At 44.9% G+C, this 21735-nt stretch overlaps 1 long non-coding RNA gene across 1 annotated transcript; it reads right to left on the bottom strand.

Moving 5' to 3' along the window:
- Window positions 1–158: 158 nt before the first annotated feature.
- Window positions 159–15066, bottom strand: LOC115109135 (uncharacterized). Its single transcript, XR_010461083.1, has 2 exons — window positions 14778–15066; window positions 159–5500 (listed from the first exon to the last, which is right to left on the bottom strand). It is a non-coding gene; the product is annotated as an uncharacterized LOC115109135 (long non-coding RNA).
- Window positions 15067–21735: the final 6669 nt, after the last annotated feature.

Here is a 21735-nt window from a genome sequence, read left to right as displayed (position 1 = left end):
GAATGTGTGCCCAGGCAGTACTGCCCACAGCATGGTTAATCTACATAACACTTCTATTACTCAGAGGCAGCAGGCAGTGAAAACAATCATTACAAAACATTTTACACATACAAGAACAGGATAGAAGGATAACAATGACAAGCTACAGTGTTTCTGACTTATTTCCATGTCATTTTTTTTATCTCATCAAAACTCCATCTGGGACTAGTTTATGAGACCAAACCTCCAATGCCTTGTTCACGTGAGTGAGGTGGCTGTGTGGTAGAGGCATTATAAGCTCCTTCACTGGAAACGTCTGTGGCCTAGTAGGCACTGCTGTCTGTAGTGAACGAGGAAACAGAATACCAGGGTGGTATTATTGATTTGACAGGCCATCCAGGATAACACATTCATACAAAACTGTCAGTTCAAACTACCAACATTTTCAAAACATGACCAAAATAGACTTTTCCATCTCTCACCAAACCTACTGGGGCAGGGCCTGGCTTGGTAGCTTGGCACATACAGTATGTGTCTTGACACATTGCAATAGGTGGTTATGGCACATATCACAAACAGGGCATTGACTTCTCTTACGGTCTGTCTGAGAAGGGCCTCATTGGGATTTCGGAAATTCAATGGAGGTCCGCACAGATGTTTTTGGTACCGATTTGTTTGTCCTAAATCAACGACAAATCAATGACAAGCAGACAGACAAACAAACATCATGGTCAAGATTCTGGTCTAAATTAACAACACCTTTTAGCCCGCAACAGGCCTAGCGTGAGCCTACGACATGACACCATAACTCAGGTGACCCAGTCTGGTCCAGTTATTCCCAAATGAGCGTGGTGGTGCTTCTTGGCTGCTTCTACAATCTCAAGATGAACATCTCCAGTTCAGATTGATTTATGCTCTTGTGTATCTCCCATTAAAAGCATCCTATAAAAATCCAGCCAGGGGGTTCATTACAGAAGTACTGGCTGACCAGAAGGTCATCTTGTGCCTCTGCCTCTGAGTCACATGCACGGTCACATGTAACAAAGAAAAAACTAGAACATGATGGTGCTGCAAAGGAATTAGTGTTGGTTTCATAAAAACTGAGAATGAATGGGGAAGTGTCTGTTTTGACAGTCAGTTAGGATGACTCTCAGTGGTGGATGGCTTCCTGAGGGTGATGTCAGAGCTTAACCTGATGTTCTTACTGATAAGAAAGGACCCTATATTCCCATGCAGCACGCATTGGGTGGGCCCAGTGCCTCTGGGCAAAAGCCTAGAAGCTCCATACAAGGCCAGAGGAGGGGTCTTTCTGGGTCATATAAAATTGTGATAATCTCACTTGAACGCATAGTTGTAAGGTGTGAGAAATATCAAATCAAATCAAATCAAATTTATTTATATAGCCCTTCGTACATCAGCTGATATCTCAAAGTGCTGTACAGAAACCCAGCCTAAAACCCCAAACAGCAAACAATGCAGGTGTAAAAGCACGGTGGCTAGGAAAAACTCCCTAGAAAGGCCAAAACCTAGGAAGAAACCTAGAGAGGAACCAGGCTATGTGGGGTGGCCAGTCCTCTTCTGGCTGTGCCGGGTAGAGATTATAACAGAACATGACCAAGATGTTCAAATGTTCATAAATGACCAGCATGGTCGAATAATAATAAGGCAGAACAGTTGAAACTGGAGCAGCAGCACAGTCAGGTGGACTGGGGACAGCAAGGAGTCATCATGTCAGGTAGTCCTGGGGCACGGTCCTAGGGCTCAGGTCCTCCGAGAGAGAGAGAAAGAAAGAGAGAATTAGAGAGAGCATATGTGGGGTGGCCAGTCCTCTTCTGGCTGTGCCGGGTGGAGATTATAACAGAACGTGGCCAAGATGTTCAAATGTTCATAAATGACCAGCATGGTTGAATAATAGTAAGGCAGAACAGTTGAAACTGGAGCAGCAGCATGGCCAGGTGGACTGGGGACAGCAAGGAGTCATCATGTCAGGTAGTCCTGGGACATGGTCCTAGGGCCCAGGCCAGTTGAAACTGGAGCAGCAGCATGGCCAGGTGGACTGGGGACAGCAAGGAGTCATCATGTCAGGTAGTCCTGGGGCATGGTCCTAGGGCTCAGGTCCTCCGAGAGAGAGAAAGAAAGAGAGAAGGAGAGAATTAGAGAACGCACACTTAGATTCACACAGGACACCGAATAGGACAGGAGAAGTACTCCAGATATAACAAACTGACCCTAGCCCCGACACATAAACTAATGCAGCATAAATACTGGAGGCTGAGACAGGAGGGGTCAGGAGACACTGTGGCCCCAACCCGAGGACACCCCCGGACAGGGCCAAACAGGAAGGATATAACCCCACCCACTTTGCCAAAGCACAGCCCCCACACCACTAGAGGGATATCTTCAACCACCAACTTACCATCCTGAGACAAGGCCGAGTATAGCCCACAAAGATCTCCGCCACGGCACAACCCAAGGGGGAGGCGCCAACCCAGACAGGCCGACCACAACAGTGAATCAACCCACCCAGGTGACGCACCCCCCCCCAGGGACGGCATGAGAGAGCCCCAGTAAGCCAGTGACTCAGCCCCCGTAACAGGGTAGAGGCAGAGAATCCCAGTGGAAAGAGGGGAATCGGCCAGGCAGAGACAGCAAGGGCGGTTCGTTGCTCCAGAGCCTTTCCGTTCACCTTCCCACTCCTGGGCCAGACTACACTCAATCATATGACCCACTGAAGAGATGAGTCTTCAGTAAAGACTTAAAGGTTGAGACCGAGTTTGCGTCTCTGACATGGGTAGAAATAGGGCATCCACAGTCATTGGCGTTCAACTGGGATGCTTGTGGGTGGTGGAACTGTCACCAAAACGGGTTGCTTTTCATGGTAATTTCCAATAGAAATCTATTGAATGCTAGTACATCCCACCTGTGGTGAACTCCCTAACCTAACCTATGGGCATCCAATGTAGCATTGCGTTGCAACGCTGTAGCGTCAAAACAAAGTAACAAAACAAAGTAATAAATAAATAAATAAATACGTGTTATTACTTTACCTCTGTCTCTAGCTGCTCTAAACGAGACAGGAAGCCAACAGGGACAATCAGGAGACTTAGCAAATTGACACGTACACACGAGGAGACGTCGCCAAGCCAGGTTGTCGAGGTTGCTGGGAGGAAGTTGCTCGTCCTCTTGTATTTTTACACTTTCATGGCTAGTATCCAAGCGATCACAACAACATCTCAGAACGGTATACTGTGCCAGGCTGCAAAACAATTGGCTCTGGAAGCTCCACAGTGGCATTAGAAGACATATCATCGCCTTTGTTGTTGTCATTGTATCTCGTTGGGAATGCCGGGCTCTGTGTGCAGATGGAACCGTCCGCGTTAGCAAAATGTTTTGTCTCGAGCCACAGAGCATGATATTCCTTCCCAACACTTGGGGATCTGGTCTGTGTTTGTGTGTCTGTGTATTTGTGTGTCAGTGTTTGTGTGTCTGTGTGTTTGTTTGTCTGTGTTTCTGTGTGCATGTCAAAATGTGCCTTGCGTGCAACAGAGCAATATGCAACCTACTGGATACAAGATGCATTCTCACTGGGCACAGACGTCAATTCAACGTCTATCCCACGTTGGTTCAACGTCATTGAAATGAGTGGAAACAACATTGATTCAACCAGTGTGTGCCCAGTGGGTTGTGTCTTAAAAAAGTGAATGGCTTTTCTATTTAAAGGTGTCATGGGGCTGTTCAGCAGATGTGCCAAGACAGTATGTTGTAGCAATGATGTTCTCAATTGTAACCACACACAGGTTGACATATACTGAACAAAAATATAAACGCAACATGCACATATTTTTTTTACAGTTCATAGGAGGAAATCAGTCAATTGAAATACATTCATTAGGCCCTAATCTATCGATTTCACATGACACAATGCCTTTAAAAAAAGGTAGAGGCGTGGATCAGAAAACCAGTCAATATCTCATTTGCATGGAGTTAATCAGGCTTTTGATTGTGGCTTGTGGAATGTTGTCCCACTCCTCTTCAATTGCTGTGTGAAGTTGCTGGATATTGTCAGGAACTGGAACAAGCTGTCGTACACGTCAATCCAGAGCATCCCAAACATGCTCAAAGGGTGGCATGTCTGGTTAGTATGCAGGCCATGGAAGAACTGGGACATTTTTATCATCCAGAAATTGTGCACAGATCCTTGCAACACGGGGCTGTGATTTATCATGCTGAAACATGACGTGATGGCGGCGGATGAATGACACGACAATGTGCCTCGGGATCTCGTCACTGTATCTCTGTGCATTCAAATTTCCATCGATAAAATGCAATTGTGTTCCTTGTCCATGGAGCACTCTGTTCACAACATTGACATCAGCAAACCGCTGTTGTGAGGCCGGTTGGACGCACTACCAAATTACGTTGGAGGCAACTTATGGTAGATAAATTAACATTAAATTCTATGGCAACAGCTCTGGTAGACATTCCTGCAGTCAGTGCCAATTGCTCTGTGCTGGGGTCAATAAAAGGGCACTCTAAAATGTGCAATTTTGTCACACAACACATGGTGCACCTGTGTCATGCTGTTTAATCAGCTTCTTGATATGCCGTACCTGTCAGGTGGATGGATTATCTTTTTAATAAAAATAAATAAATTAAATAAATAAATATATATATATTTTTTAAATTCTTTTTTACATTTTATTTTAGGGGTGGATCAGCTTAATATATATATATATACATATGTGGGATCTTTTATTTCAGCTCATGAAACATAGCAGACTAGATGTCTGCATTAGACTTACATAAGGCAGTATGGAGACTTATTCAGTATTGTAGCAAAGAAAAAACGCTGTAGAAAGACTTTCAGTTGGACTATAGATTCACCAGATGGAGAACCAACAATATCATAATATCGAGCCTTTAATTTGCTCAATGTTTGCTCAACATACTTTTACTGTAAGTCAAGGTTGAGGAACAAGATAAATGAATAGTGGTAGGCCCATAGAATGCTGTAATGTAGAGAAGTGCTGTCTTAGCTACTCTCATACTGATGACTAGGATTCCAAAAATACGGAAACTTACAATAAATGACCTGGTTTTCCAGAAATCCTGGTTGGAGGATTCTGTATTTCTTGCTTATTTCCTTCTGATTCTGGGAATCCTCCAACTGGGATTTCAGTACAACCAGGGAATGTATTGAAAATTCCTGGAATTGTGCAACCTTAATCATGACTGCCATATACTCCGCCAGCCCAGACAGGTTTTTTAGCAGCTCCTTGATATCACGCTGTATGACAGCGGTGCCACTCGGGTTTTGCTCAGCAGAGGCGGTGTGACGTTGGAGGACGAGGAGCGTGTAAGTGCCTTGTTGACTCCACCGACGGTGGGATCAGCTTGCGGGCAAACCAAGCCCCCAAACGGCTTCATGGAAATCAGTGTAACTTCAGAGGAGGGTGTGTCCAAAACAGTCCATTATAGCTGCAGTGCTGCTGTGTCCTGTGCCCAACTTGTTGAACTTTCCCTGGGGGTAAAGCAAAACAACATTCAGGACCACCTTTAGGACCCTTGTTTATGCCAATATTTGCTCTCTTCCCTTGGCGTATTTTGAGGGGGGAATCTCTTCCCCCACAAATGTGAGTGCTTTGGCTCAGATTAGGCTTGTTGTTTATTGCCCCTGTCTTTCATTGTTTCCTGTGACTGTGGTGCTCTTTGTTCACAGCTCGTGCGCATGACACTGAAAGGGCCACACACAGCCTCCAAACAGAATGATGATGTCAGATGATGAATTCTAATTTCTAACAGCAGCTGAAGAATATGGATAAGAGCATTACATGCTACATAATGCCATTGTTAGATGGTTTTGCAATGCTTATTTCATTCAATAAATATGATATAATTGTAAGCCTACTCTGAGTCAATGTTTCAATGTATCGTAGCCATGTCAATGAGCTAAGGCTTAGTCACAAACATAGCGTGAAGTTGGTGGAGTGAAGACGCAGAGCGGACACATCCAAATAGTGCAAATGTATTCCCTTCATGTTATATTCGTCAAGGCATATTCAAATGATTTCCCCTCCCTCCCGTGTGCCGGTGAGGCATGCACGTGGCCATGTTATTTTTCCCTGGCTGGCTGCAGGCCAGGTCTAGAGGGGAAGTTATACCTACATAATGTGACCAACACATGAAAGGAGTGCAGAGAGGAATGTATTTTCTTCGAATGAAAGGTAGATTAGCACATAGTTTTCCAACCTGAGAAAACTAAAACAATGGCGGGTAGGCTGATGAGACAAGTTAGTTTGACTTAAACTTAGGCTATTGCTCAATTGATATGCTTTCCAGTGAAAAGGAACACAATATCCCATGAAAACAAGGCAGAGAAAAACCACAACGTCAAACCATAGCCTATTGTGTACTGCACCATAGCATATTCTAAAATGTAATGTAGTTGAAATGTAAGAAAAATAAATAAAAGTATGCCTGCAGTGATGAATACATCCTTTGACATTTGTTGTCAATTGCTGCATGTTGACATCAACACACCATATATAGAATAAAATAAATTATGTCAAATAGAGCAAATTCACATCATAAATATCTGCAGGGTTAAGCAAGCTGGCCTCCACCCAAGCAAATATAGGCCTGCCTAATGAATGATCAGTGGAGAATATCCATTCAAGCAAATATATTGAATGGTCAGTGCTACTATCACATATGTCAGTGGATAAACATGCAATAGACCCAAACAGCCTTGTGCTCTCATTATTGTGTCAGACTGGGGACCCGATGTAATCTGATCCCTTGGCTGGCTGCGGCTACCCTCCTGTGCAACAGACGCCTTGCTTGTGTTGGCCTCTGGATAAGTGATTCCATCTCTGACCGTTGTGAGGTGTAGCGTTCCCCAGGGAAGCGGGCTCAGGATTCCAACAGATGTTAGACCTGCACACTCAACCACAGTTAAATCACTAGAGTCTACTGTAGGCCATTTATGTAAAAGCAACAGCCTCTTGGCATTCCAATTGGTTAAGTTTGACAATCAACAAAGCTCTTTGGACCTATCTGGACTATGCCTTGTTTTTCAGTGGGGTGTGGTGTTATTATCCCGGAGTTCTAAGCTAGTCAATATGGTATTATTAGACCATAAGAAATAGGATACTTGCCAAAACTCCAGTGTAAAAAATAAGAATTAAAAAAAGAGTCATCAGACTTTCATTTTCAGCCAAGAGGCTCCAGTTGAAAAATTATATTGAGATTCTTGTCATTCAGCTCAACACTCACAAAAAATATATTTTGGGATTCTTGTCATTCAGCTCAACACTCACAAAAAATACATTTTTTGTCTTTGCATGTAGCAATTAATTACAGCCATTCTAATTCAGTCCAGAATTGGTATGTCTGTCACATGTTGTTTTTGTGATGTTATTTTTAGTGTAACAATTTAGTGGCGCTGTTAGAACTATGAGGTATGAATGAACTGTCACACCTGTTGACACCAAACATTCACATGTATCAATATGATACAATTTAGAACCACTGATTAGTGCCTTCACATGTGTTTGACGTGACTGCTTGTGCATACGTGTAACAGCACCACTGCTTTGGCCCTTGTTTCCTTTGACTGGATTTCAATTCAAGTGTATTGGCAGGTGAATTGACATAGAAGAAACTGAAAAGGGATTTGTGAATATAAAAAGAGACATGAAGCTAAATGGAGATGTGAATCAAAACGGTAATTTGACCTATTCCATTGAACCACGCACTATGTCTGCTGCTATCTCACACGGTCACTGAAAAATCAGAAAGATCTGTCACATCATCTTTGACAATCAGAGTCACTAGCGTATCTCACAAGGTTCAGTATGGGGTGAACTCTCTTTTGCTGTTGTCTGAGAAAGGGAACAAAACCGTCAATAAAGCATGTCTGTGGCTTTCCTCCTTTATAACTCTGAAACTTCATCCTTTTATTGTCGTCCCAGGGGAGGAAGGGTTGTCCCGCTCTCTGACGTCTGTCTGTATGGGTAAGTAAACAAAGACAAGCTGACGGAAGAGCCCGGTGTAAACAAGGCTGTTGTCAATGTCAACAAGATTTAGAGAATTGACAAGATCGTGGGCGAGGTCAAGCAGGCTGTATGAATGGAAAAAGCCAGAGTTGAAGTTGGATGAGAGGGGTTATAGAATACAGTAGTCATGGGACCGAAGTTTCAGGCTATCAGGGTGGGCTTCTCCTCAGATTTAGATCCCCCCCCCCCCTTACAAAAAATATTTCAGTTTTAAAACTGCAGTAAAAGTGCAGTAACTGCAGTCGACTGTGGTATTTTGGACACAGTAAGTGCACTCTAACTGCAGTTACCCTGCAGTAAAAAAAATGGTTGTTTTGGATGCAGTATTTGCAGCATACGACAATTATAATGCACTCTGACTGCAATCTTTTCGCAAGGGCCCTCTGTCACCCTCTGCTACACCAATGGATGGTATAACACCACCTCAGGCTAAAAACACCACCTCAGGTGAAGAACACCACCTCAGGTGAAGAACACCACCTCAGGATAATAACACAACCTCAGCTGAATAACACCCCCTCAGCTGAATAACACAGCCTCAGGCTAATAACACAACCTCAGGTGAATAACACAACCTCAGGCTAATAACACCACCTCAGGTGAATAACACAACCTCAGGCTAATAACACCACCTCAGGCTAATAACACCACATTTACATTACATTTAAGTCATTTAGCAGACGCTCTTATCCAGAGCGACTTACAAATTGGTGCATTCACCTTATGACCTCCAGTGGAACAGTAGTGCATCTAAATCTTTTCAGGGGGAGGGGGGGTGAGAAGGATTACTTTATCCTATCCTAGGTATTCCTTAAAGAGGTGGGGTTTCAGGTGTCTCCGGAAGGTGGTGATTGACTCCGCTGTCCTGGCGTCGTGAGGGAGTTTGTTCCACCATTGGGGGCCAGAGCAGCGAACAGTTTTGACTGGGCTGAGCGGGAACTGTACTTCCTCAGTGGTAGGGAGGCGAGCAGGCCAGAGGTGGATGAACGCAGTGCCCTTGTTTGGGTGTAGGGCCTGATCAGAGCCTGGAGGTACTGAGGTGCCGTTCCCCTCACAGCTCCGTAGGCAAGCACCATGGTCTTGTAGCGGATGCGAGCTTCAACTGGAAGCCAGTGGAGGGAGCGGAGGAGCGGGGTGACGTGAGAGAACTTGGGAAGGTTGAACACCAGACGGGCTGCGGCGTTCTGGATGAGTTGTAGGGGTTTAATGGCACAGGCAGGGAGCCCAGCCAACAGCGAGTTGCAGTAATCCAGACGGGAGATGACAAGTGCCTGGATTAGGACCTGCGCCGCTTCCTGTGTGAGGCAGGGTCGTACTCTGCGGATGTTGTAGAGCATGAACCTACAGGAACGGGCCACCGCCTTGATGTTAGTTGAGAACGACAGGGTGTTGTCCAGGATCACGCCAAGGTTCTTAGCGCTCTGGGAGGAGGACACAATGGAGTTGTCAACCGTGATGGCGAGATCATGGAACGGGCAGTCCTTCCCCGGGAGGAAGAGCAGTTCCGTCTTGCCGAGGTTCAGCTTGAGGTGGTGATCCGTCATCCACACGGATATGTCTGCCAGACATGCAGAGATGCGATTCGCCACCTGGTCATCAGAAGGGGGAAAGGAGAAGATTAATTGTGTGTCGTCTGCATAGCAATGATAGGAGAGACCATGTGAGGTTATGACAGAGCCAAGTGACTTGGTGTATAGCGAGAATAGGAGAGGGCCTAGAACAGAGCCCTGGGGGACACCAGTGGTGAGAGCACGTGGTGTGGAGACGGATTCTCGCCACGCCACCTGGTAGGAGCGACCTGTCAGGTAGGACGCAATCCAAGCGTGGGCCGCGCCGGAGATGCCCAACTCGGAGAGGGTGGAGAGGAGGATCTGATGGTTCACAGTATCGAAGGCAGCCGATAGGTCTAGAAGGATGAGAGCAGAGGAGAGAGAGTTAGCTTTAGCAGTGCGGAGCGCTCCGTGATACAGAGAAGAGCAGTCTCAGTTGAATGACTAGTCTTGAAACCTGACTGATTTGGATCAAGAAGGTCATTCTGAGAGAGATAGCGGGAGAGCTGGCCAAGGACGGCACGTTCAAGAGTTTTGGAGAGAAAAGAAAGAAGGGATACTGGTCTGTAGTTGTTGACATCGGAGGGATCGAGTGTAGGTTTTTTCAGAAGGGGTGCAACTCTCGCTCTCTTGAAGACGGAAGGGACGTAGCCAGCGGTCAGGGATGAGTTGATGAGCGAGGTGAGGTAAGGGAGGAGGTCTCCGGAAATGGTCTGGAGAAGAGAGGAGGGGATAGGGTCAAGCGGGCAGGTTGTAGGGGCGGCCGGCCGTCACAAGACGCGAGATTTCATCTGGAGAGAGAGGGGAGAAAGAGGTCAGAGCACAGGGTAGGGCAGTGTGAGCAGAACCAGCGGTGTCGTTTGACTTAGCAAACGAGGATCGGATGTCGTCGACCTTCTTTTCAAAATGGTTGACGAAGTCATCTGCAGAGAGGGAGGAGGGGGGAGGGGGAGGAGGATTCAGGAGGGAGGAGAAGGTTGCAAAGAGCTTCCTAGGGTTAGAGGCAGATGCTTGGAATTTAGAGTGGTAGAAAGTGGCTTTAGCAGCAGAGAGAGAAGAGGAAAATGTAGAGAGGAGGGAGTGAAAGGATGTCAGGTCCGCAGGGAGGCGAGTTTTCCTCCATTTCCGCCTCGGCTGCCCGGAGCCCTGTTCTGTGAGCTCGCAATGAGTCGTCGAGCCACGGAGCGGGAGGGGAGGACCGAGCCGGCCTGGAGGATAGGGGACATAGAGAGTCAAAGGATGCAGAAAGGGAGGAGAGGAGGGTTGAGGAGGCAGAATCAGGAGATAGGTTGGAGAAGGTTTGAGCAGAGGGAAGAGATGATAGGATGGAAGAGGAGAGAGTAGCGGGGAGAGAGAGAGCGAAGGTTGGGACGGCGCGATACCATCCGAGTAGGGGCAGTGTGGGAAGTGTTGGATGAGAGCGAGAGGGAAAAGGATACAAGGTAGTGGTCGGAGACTTGGAGGGGAGTTGCAACGAGGTTAGTGGAAGAACAGCATCTAGTAAAGATGAGGTCGAGCGTATTTCCTGCCTTGTGAGTAGGGGGGAAGGTGAGAGGGTGAGGTCAAAAGAGGAGAGGAGTGGAAAGAAGGAGGCAGAGAGGAATGAGTCAAAGGTAGGCGTGGGGAGGTTAAAGTCGCCCAGAACTGTGAGAGGTGAGCCGTCCTCAGGAAAGGAGCTTATCAAGGCATCAAGCTCATTGATGAACTCTCCGAGGAACCTGGAGGGCGATAAATGATAAGGATGTTAAGCTTGAAAGGGCTGGTAACTGTGACAGCATGGAATTCAAAGGAGGCGATAGACAGATGGGTAAGGGGAGAAAGAGAGAATGACCACTTGGGAGAGATGAGGATCCCGGTGCCACCACCCCGCTGACCAGAAGCTCTCGGGTGTGCGAGAACACGTGGGCAGACGAAGAGAGAGCAGTAGGAGTAGCAGTGTTGTCTGTGGTGATCCATGTTTCCGTCAGTGCCAAGAAGTCGAGGGACTGGAGGGAGACATAGGCGGAGATGAACTCTGCCTTGTTGGCCGCAGATCGGCAGTTCCAGAGGCTACCGGAGACCTGGAACTCCACGTGGGTCGTGCGCGCTGGGACCACCAGATTAGGTGGCCGCGGCCACGCGGTGTGGAGCGTTTGTATGGTCTGTGCAGAGAGGAGAGAACAGGGATAGACAGACACATAGTTGACAGGCTACACAAGAGGCTACGCTAATGCAAAGGAGATTGGAATGACAAGTGGACTACACGTCACGAGTGTTCAGAGAGTTAAGCTTACGTAGCAAGAATCTTATTGACTAAAATGATTAAAATGATACAGTACTGCTGAAGTAGGCTAGCTGGCAGAGGCTGCGTTGTTGACTAAGTAGGCTAGTTGGCATTGGCTGCGTTGTTGACACTACACTAATCAAGTCGTTCCGTTGAGTGTAATAGTTTCTACTGTGCTGCTATTCGGGGCTAGCTGGCTAGCTAGCAGTGTTGATTACGTTACGTTGCGTTAAAAGAACGACAATAGCTGGCTAACTAACCTAGGAAGTCGCTCTAGACTACACAATTATCTTTGATACAAAGACGGCTGTGTAGCTAGCTATGTAGCTAGCTACGATCAAACAAATCAAGCCGTTGTACTGTAATGAAATGAAATGAAAAATGTGATACTACCTGTGGAGCGAAGCGAAATGCGACCGGATTGTTGAGTGCAGAAGTTCTGTTCGGTAGACGTTGGCTAGCTGTTGGCTAGCTAGCAGAGTCTCCTATGTTAAGGACGACATAAAACTACACACTCTAAACTACACAATTATCTTGGGTACGAAGACAGCAAAGACAACTATGTAGCTAGCTAACACTACACTAATCAAGTCGTTCAGTTGAGTGTAATAGTTGTGCTGCTAATCGGTAGACGGTGGACTAGCTAACGGTGGACGTTAGCTAGCTGGCTAGCTGCAGGGCAGTGTAGACTGCGTTAGGACGACGAAATACGATAATTACGCAATTATCTATGAAACAAAGACGGCTGTGTAGCTAGCTAAGAAGAAATTGATAAGATTAGACAAATCAAACCGTTGTACTATAATGAAATGTAATGAAATGTAATACTACCTGCGGACCGAGTGCAGATGCGACCGCTCGCTCCAACCCGGCTCCTTCACTGACTCCTTCACACACCACCTCAGGCTAATAACACCTCAGGCTAATAACACCACCTCAGGCTAATAACACCACCTCAGGCTAATAACACCACCTCAGGTGAATAACACAACCTCAGGTGAATAACACAACCTCAGGCTAATAACACCACCTCAGGCTAATAACACCACCTCAGGCTAATAACACCACCTGAGGCTAATAACACCACCTCAGGCTAATAACACCACCTCAGGCTAATAACACCACCTCAGGCTAATAACACCACCTCAGGTGAATAATACAAGCTCAGGCTAAATGAAGAAGGAGAAATGCCAGCGAATAACACTACCTTAGGCTAAATGATGAAAGGTGCACAATCTCCATTTGGGAGAGGCAGACAAATGGGGGAGTAGGGGTGAGTGTGTGTTTGGGGGGAGGGAGGGGGCACTAAAGAGGAAGGGGAGGGGCATATCTGGGTCAGTGCGTTCTCTACTTGCTACGATCGTTCAACTCACCACTGACCTTTCTATCATCATTTGACAGACATGTTGTGGCCCCAAGTGACTCCACACACCAGCCCTCACACCTTCTCTCATATCGTCTCTCACAGAAGCTCAAACAGCTGTATTTTCCTTACCATGTGCTATTTCAAATCTCTTTAGAAATACGGTCTGGACTCAGTTATTGAGAAGGGAACTCGCTGGCTTACATGATAAGACTGACTATCCTCTGACAAAGGAGATGGAGGAGAGGTTGTAAATGCATCAGGAAGTAGCTGTGTTATCTGTGCAGGGCTGATAAGTGATATGCACTGCACTGGAGCCTGCTTTACCATCTGAACTCTCTCTGACTGACGCAGCAACAGACCTTCTCACTCACACGTTCTAATCTCTACTTACTCTCATTGGCCATTAGGAAAAGTGTTTACCATTTTTCTAACCAGAGCAAACAATGACCGGACTTACTGTAGACAGATCTGCTCTGAGCTGGATTCACCGGCCCAGATGGATCGAATTTCACTTTTAATAAAAACAAATGATATTGGGTTTCCGTGGACATGATTTCTCAATCAATATGCCAAAGTACATTACACCAAATCCTACTGGATCAGCTGGGTACCTCAGAGACTTTAACTGACTCAGGCTCTCTTACAGTCATCCTGTGCACATGGTTGCGTATGTACTTTTCTCAGACCCATATATCAGACCACGATATCTTTTTATTTGATAAAATTATATTTAAATTTGATTTAACCAAGGAAAACCTATTGAGACCAGTGTTTAATTTACAAGGGTGCTTTGTGAACAATAAATCAACAGACATTTACAATACATGAGAACAAATCAAATCCAAAAGTGATAGATAAGATTACACATCAATCAAAACACTGTAGTTCTCCTTCACCACATTCCTCATCAAAGTTCCAAACTGACCCTTCAAGACCATGGATATGTGACCATTTACATGAGATACAAAGCCTTTAGAGAGCACCTACACTTTTAGAAAAAGGGTTCCAAAAGGGTTCTTCAGTTGTCCCCATAGGAGAAGCCTTTTGGGTTCCATGTAGAACCCTCTGTGGAAAGGGTTCTACATTGAACCCAAAATGGTTATACCTGGAACCAAAAGGATTCTAGCTGTAACCAAAAAGGGTTCTTCAAAGGGTTCTCCTACGGGGACAGCCCAAGAACCCTTTCAGGTTCTAGATAGCACCTTTTTTTTAGTGTATGGTTCAGTATGGTAATAGTAGGGCATAGTTGTGGATGGCTACTACAGTGTGCAGCCTGTTAACCCTGACATAGCTAATCTCTCATGGTCAGTAAATCACAGATCAATGGGTTGTCTGTTGATCCATCATCATGGCTTGTCTGCTCCTGTTATGTGTAAAATAGATTTTTACTTACATATTAATGGATCATCTTTAGATACAAATAGCTTAGATGTCAGATATATAGCCTAAAGATAATGATAGCCTTTATATTTCACTCTTCATCATATCTCAAACAGCTGTGTAGTACATTATACAACAGAAGTATTTGCTGACCATATCCTTAAGTTTCACATTAACTTTACCTCAGTTACTCCTCACTCCTTGAGGGCATAATTTTCAACAGAGACACCGTGGAAGAATAGAGTCAGTCGATTGTGAGATGAAATAACTGAGAGCTTCACCTCAGACAGTTCAGAAATCAGTCTACACACCCTGCGGGAAAATGTGGTCTCATCTCAAACCACAGCTTCTATTTGTCACCCGGATGAACACAAAACCAGACTGTGTCTCTTCACTCTCATTGGCTCTAATATCATGTGAGCAGACAGGACAAATACTTGTTTCTGTCCATTACGTTCCAGTCAGAGGGAGGGTCAGGTTTAACCACTGGTTTTGTACTTCTGACTTTTACACAGCCTCTGGATTCTGATAGGGACAGCTAGAGGAAGTGGAGGGGCAGCTAGAGGAAGTGGAGGGACAGCTAGAGGAAGTGGAGGGGCAGCTAGAGGAAGTGTATATGTGCTATACCTTATCACAAACAGTGCCAAAACGAAACAGAAAGTGACAGCAGCACCACGATCTTGTATCTAACTCAGAGAGCATGTTGTAAAGCTGTATTAGGCTGCCATACTGGTATAATCATATAGTCATATAGTCCTATGGCAAACACTCAGTCCTAATAACTTTGGTAGCATAACTATCATAACAAGGATGATAATAAGTGATACTTACAATTTCAGATTGCAGTTAAATATGACATCTCTTCACATAAAAAAAATAAATAAAAAAAATATCCTGAGCTGCACATGGTCCGCTAAAACAGGAGTTGTAAAGGCCCAGCGCACTCCTTTGTGATTTTATTTATTTATTTAATTTAATTAATATTTATAGATTTTTCAGGGGGTTCTGCAGAACCCTCAGCACCCCTACTTCCCGTGGCTATGTCTCTTCACCTATTGAACATTTAGGAAGTGTGCATCACCCCCCCTCTTTTCAAGGGCCTACTGGCATGTTTTGATTATATGCACTGTGCATGGATAACATTTTAGGGTACATTATGACTAATGTTCAAAGTCAGTTCCTCTAGCTCCTAAAGTAATCATGCTTGACAGCATTTGGACCCGCTAAATGCTCATCTGAACAGAATAGCAAGCTTCTGTTTGGCAGACAAAGAAATGTAGCACTTTTGTCCAAATGTGCAACAAAGGCATGGGTTGGAAGACATATTGTTAAAAGTGAAGAAGAAGAAAGGATGTTCTTTCAACTTCTAGTGGTCAAAATGGTTGACAGATGCGGATAGCGTGAATACAGAAATACGAATTTTATGACTGTTACATCAGTGTAGAGTCTCAAGATCTTGTATGTTCATCACACAGAATATATGCACGAAATTTGACCCAGATGATATATTTCCCAACACACTGTTTTTTAAGTCTACCCATATGTGATATGTTATGTTGGCCGGCTTTCAGCATGGGACGAAAGGAAAATGATTCAAGGAAAATAGAGGGGTGGGCAGATATTCTTTAGCCCTGAAAGAATAAGTAAACCGGAACAACTGATGGTGGAATGGAAAGATTTTGTTTTCAGCTGAGACAACAGGTTGTTTTTCCAAGCCCTGGACACAATCCTAGCTACAATGATGTATCCAGCATTAAAGTGATTGGTGTTTGCTGATCTCATGTCTAGGAATGACACAAGTGAGAAGTCAGTCCACAGGCAGAAGTGTGGGAGGAGTCAAACCAAGCTGGCAACAGAATTACAGTTCACTAAGTTCACATACTGTACATCACTGATAAACCAGACTATTAATGTTCCACTTTTATTATAGATACGTGCATCACTTGGCATCAACTCATCTCTCTTATATAGCTTAACACATTTGTAGAACTTGCAACTTATTTTGAGTTGAGATTGACTGAAATAAAACATTAAAAACATCTACAATTCCAGTTTGTACTGTTGGTTTGTATCTAGTTTAGCCCACAGATGGGTAATCCAAGATTCCAGTTAGTTTTAGCGTTGTTCTTAGCATTAGAACTCGTTCGGCACCGCTGAGAGCTTCTCCTGGGGGTGAGTGAGTGAATGAGTGGGCAGCTGTGAGTCATGCTTTGGGCCCTTCTGCACACTCTCTCTGCCCAGGGCTCTGCTGTAAACAGCCAGCTCTCCACAGGCCAGCATGTATAAATTAGGCTTTTAAAAGCCCCTCAGGAGCCTCTCACTATTGAGGTCATAGTGGTGTGCTCATCACATGCAACCCGTGAAAACCCAATTCCCCACTCTTCACCACACCGTACTGACTGGGAGAAGACCGGGCCGTGGTGCTCAGTTTATAACACAAAACATCAAAGGCAGTTGATCCAAAACAAAGGCTATCAGTGACATCTCTACTCCCTGTCTTCTCCCTAATCAGTCTTAGCAGGGTGTATTTATACTTAATCACCACCAGGATTCACAATGTACTGTTGTATGAGAAGTAATGACCCTCCTGTCACGTTTAAAGAATTTTCAGCCTGGTTTGCCAAACGCTCCTATAGGGATAGATACAATGTCAGCTGTTTGTTTCAGGGGCAGGCTGTTTTTTAAGCTATTGGAACATAAAAGGCACATGAGGCTGTGTGTAGCTGCAATTAATGTAGCAGTCAGTGATCTCTGAGCAAAGGGGAAAATATACCTTAAATGCAAGGCAACATTTTATACGAAAGCAAAACAACTGAGAAAGGGGAAAGGAACATAAATCTTAACTCTGTATTGATTCATAGGTGGAAAAGAACCCCCCTCCTCGACAAGTATACTTTGTCAATTTTAGAGGGAAGATGTGACTTAGGAGAATCAGTTACCGGGCAGAAGAGGAGGTGAGACAGAGGAGGATTGCCAAATCTCTGTCCTCTGGCTCACAGCAGACTGCTACTTCTGAGGAAGTCTGGCTGGTCTCGTGGCGAGTGGTAACAAAACAGGCACTTCTCTCTCCCCTGCTGACCCTCCAACTTGAGGAGCATTGACCTTTGCATATCTCCATCATGTCGCTTACTCGCTCTACTCTGTTTACCTTTCATTTTAAAAGGAAACTGAAACCTGTCAGGTTTGTTTTCACATTTTCACAGCTACGTGGCTTGTTGTTAAAGCCCAAGTGCTTGTGACAAAGGATTCATCTGTCAGAAAAACTGAAATACTTTGTTGAACCCTACTGAGGGTTAGAGCCTACTGTATTTTGACAACCCATATTTCAGGATATGGATGATTAACATGTATTTTTACCCAGACTGGCTCGGCAGTTCATTGAGCCTGGTCCCCATTCAAACAAACCTAACAGACAACAGTCCAGTATGATGGTAGCCTATGGGCTACCATCACCAGCCAGCCAAATCAGGTATGGGGTTTTCCCAGAATCCAGGCTGTGGCTCGCTAGACACATGAATAAATAGATTACCTTACTACTGCAACATAAGGTGAAATGCACCGGAGTTTCCCTTCTATTCCCGTAGTCCTCTACACACCCAATAAATGACATGAAATAGCCTATGGCATTTCCAACTAAAACAAAAGTATAGTTGCATTTGCTATCAGCTTTGCTGTGGGGTTTACGGTTTACTCAAATTCCATGGTAAAACCTTTCACTGCTTCTGTCACGTTCTCATGGAGATAACTGGAACCAAAGCAGTATAAGACAAACGTGTGTGTAAGAGGGAGCATGGCTGTCTGTATAGCTGTCTCTATGGCTGTCTGTTTAGCTGTCTGTATAGCTGTCTGTATGGCTGAATGTTTAGCTGTCTGTATGGCTGCCTGTATGGCTGTCTGTATGGCTGTCTGTATAGCTGTCTGTATGGCTGTCTGTTTGGCTGTCTGTTTGGCTGTCTGTATGACTGTCTGTATGGCTGTCTGTATAGCTGTCTGTTTGGCTGTCTGTTTAGCTGTCTGTTTGGCTGTCTGTTTTGCTGTCTGTTTTGCTGTCTGTTTGGCTGTCTGTATACAACACTGTCATGTAATGTATACAAGGTGGTTTTATACAGTATCAGTCAAAAGTTTGGACACACCTACTTATTCAAGGGTTTTTCTTTATTTGACTATTTTCTACATTGTATAATAATAGTGAAGACATCAAAACTATGAAATGCCACATATGTAATCATGATGTAACCAAAAAAGAATTTGAGATTCTTCAAAGCAGCCACCCTTTGCCTTGATGACAGTTTTGCACACTCTGTATATTCAAAGAGAAGATTATACTTTAATTTCAGTTCCAGTTTGTTTCAAATCTGGTTCCCATCCTATCAGGGATTAGAAACAAAACCAGGGCAGCAAAGGCCCGGTCTTAGAGTCAGGTCGCCCCAGCACTGGCGGCAGGGTAGCCTAGTGGTTAGAGTGTTGGACTAGTAACCGGAAGGTTGCAAGTTCAAATCCCCGAGCTGACAAGGTACAAATCTGTCGTTCTGTCCCTGAACAGGCAGTTAACTCACTGTTCCTAGGCTGTCATTGAAAATAAGAATTTGTTCTTAACTGACTTGTCTAGTTAAATAAAGGTTAAAAAAATAAAATAAAAAGACAGACGCTGATGTTCGTCATGCTCCCAAGTGTGCTCGTCTGCGGTCCGCCCCCGGGCCACCACGTCCCTCTGAGGACAGCACAGAGGTCGAGACACTATAGCCCCACCTCACTGCCCCATCCCCCTCTCCCCTTCTCTTCCCTATATCACAAATGTGGCTGGAGGGGTTATAGAGGCCTAGATGAGCGTTGGCTCTGGCTAAATCCTGAACACAAGGATGGGTAAGGTAAGCTTATTTTGTACAGTACAGTCTATAATCTTGTGTTGACTGCATAATGCTTGAATGGTATCATGTGGACTTATTGCTGTGGCAATCATTCATTAAGAGAATGTGGAAAACAAACGATAGGTGGGTATTTCTTTATGACATCCTCCATTACCTTTCCAAAATATAATATCAAGAACCCGCTGAAAACAAAGCCCCGCTTTCATGCCATTGCATAACAAACCCGACTCAACAGTCATGCAGCACTTTATCATTATGAGCCGATATCTGACCAAAATAATGGTGCAACGCTGCATACACACTATCTCACCCCACTTGTTATGGTGGTCTCAAGGACAGAGCCACAGAGAGAAAGGAAAAAGAGAGATTTGGTTGTTAATCGCAGCAGCGCCTATCGCTGTCTAGATAACAGAAGCTGGCATGGGGAGATAAGCAATAGAGTCTGGGATCAGATAATCAGGGAGGGTTGGTGAGAGAGGCCAGGTAAAGCCAGGACTGTTGTTATGTAGGGAGAGGGCATGGTGTACCTAGAGCCAGAGGGCTCTGGAATGCCTTACTCACACAGGCCTCATTGTGTGGCTTATCTGCCTGTCATCAGTATCGGTGAAGGCAACATCAGGAGTCTATCTGGGACCGGGCGGCTGACTGACGGATGGACGGCCGGATGGACTGGCGGACAGATGGCCTTGCTGCCCCAGCGCACAACTTGACAAGCTCTGTAGGAACAAAGGATCGCCATTCCAAGGGCAGCTGTTTTGAACATACTCTCACATGCACACTTCCTAAATGTTCAATAGGTGAAGAGACATAGCCATGGGAAGTAGGGGTGCTGAGGGTGATGCAGCACCCCTTGAAAAATATGTAAAAAGAGAGAGAGAGAGACATTATTAGCCATTGTCTTTTGGTTTTAGGTTTAGAGACAACAACAAGGGAATCAAAACCAAAACCTCTGTGAGCATGAGGGCAGACACTGTATGTTCTGAGAACACTCAACGTGACTGGGAACAACAGGCGCGGCTTTGTGGTTTTACAGGAAACAGCTCTCTGTGTCAGAACACCACAGAAGCCCCACCCACGGCCCGCTGCCATTGGCTCAGCTGTTGTCAGGCTCAGCTCAGGAGAGAACAAAGCCTGCACCAGCCAATCAGAGCAGAGTAAGAAGTTTCCTGTTCTACCAACATCTCATCTTAGGCTGAAGTAGAGCGTGTTGGCGTGACATCATGGGGCTTTAAAACTGAAAACCACAATAATTTAAAAGGCCCAGTGAATGATGACATACTACCCCAAACTAACCTGTTGCTACTACATGGTGTGAAGAAGTTCACTGGTTGAATGACAACTGACCTAGTTTAGGGCCTTTTAGAAGTAAACAACAACAGGGCAATTATTTCTCAGAACACCTATATTCTGCCAACTGAGAAAATCTACGAGGTATGCTATGTTAGCCTTATCCCTTTAAGAGGATATTTTAAGTATTTGATTACTTTGATGAGTTGAAATGACTGTTCAATTAAGTGGACCCCACTTTTCATTTCCAAAAATCCACCAAAAGGTTTTGGGAGGAGGAAGACTGAGGAAGTGGTTAGCTTTCCCCGGGTGGTCTTTCACCTTGCAGGCATCATCGTCGGGCTCAGGCTGAGGCACAATCAGTGATGCTTTATTGATATAGATCAGGCATGGCAACTTTGATGGGGGTGGGGACCACAAAAAATGTGAACTTATCATGAGGGCCGGTCTGTAATCCGACCATGCTTACTACAAGTGTAGATATCTGGCTACTTGACAAAATTTCCAATCAAAATTTGTTTTGCTGACATGAGTTAATTGAGTGACTGCTGATGCACAACCAAATTTCGAATTATGCACCTTGTGTATTCTGTGACTCTAACTCTCAAGAGTAAGTTCAGACCCCGAATGAATTTCCCCTCCCCCATTTGTATTATTTTGTATTATTATAATATTTTTTTTGTATTGGTCCGCGGGCCTACAAAAAGTTGGCCATCCCTGATGGATATCCATGCCTATGTCCAATAATGCATCCCATCCTGAAATTGAAGAAATCATTCTGTCTAAAATTATGTTTCTGAAGCTGAAAAAAAGTTAATTACTTAACATATTGTGAATGTTCAACTAATTAAATTACGAGGACACTTAACATTCAGAATGTTCATCTTATTAAACAGGTGTTTACGAGGACACTGGTGAGTGAACAACATGGCTAAGAAGTGCTTGTCAGGGATGGGTGGGGAACACCATAAACACACCCCCCTCA

The sequence above is a fragment of the Oncorhynchus nerka genome, linkage group LG25 (genome assembly GCF_034236695.1).
Source record: "Oncorhynchus nerka isolate Pitt River linkage group LG25, Oner_Uvic_2.0, whole genome shotgun sequence".
In the NCBI taxonomy this organism is placed as follows: domain Eukaryota; kingdom Metazoa; phylum Chordata; class Actinopteri; order Salmoniformes; family Salmonidae; genus Oncorhynchus; species Oncorhynchus nerka.
The sequence above is the reverse complement of the archived record's forward strand: the minus strand, read 5'-3'. Positions and strand labels throughout refer to the sequence as shown.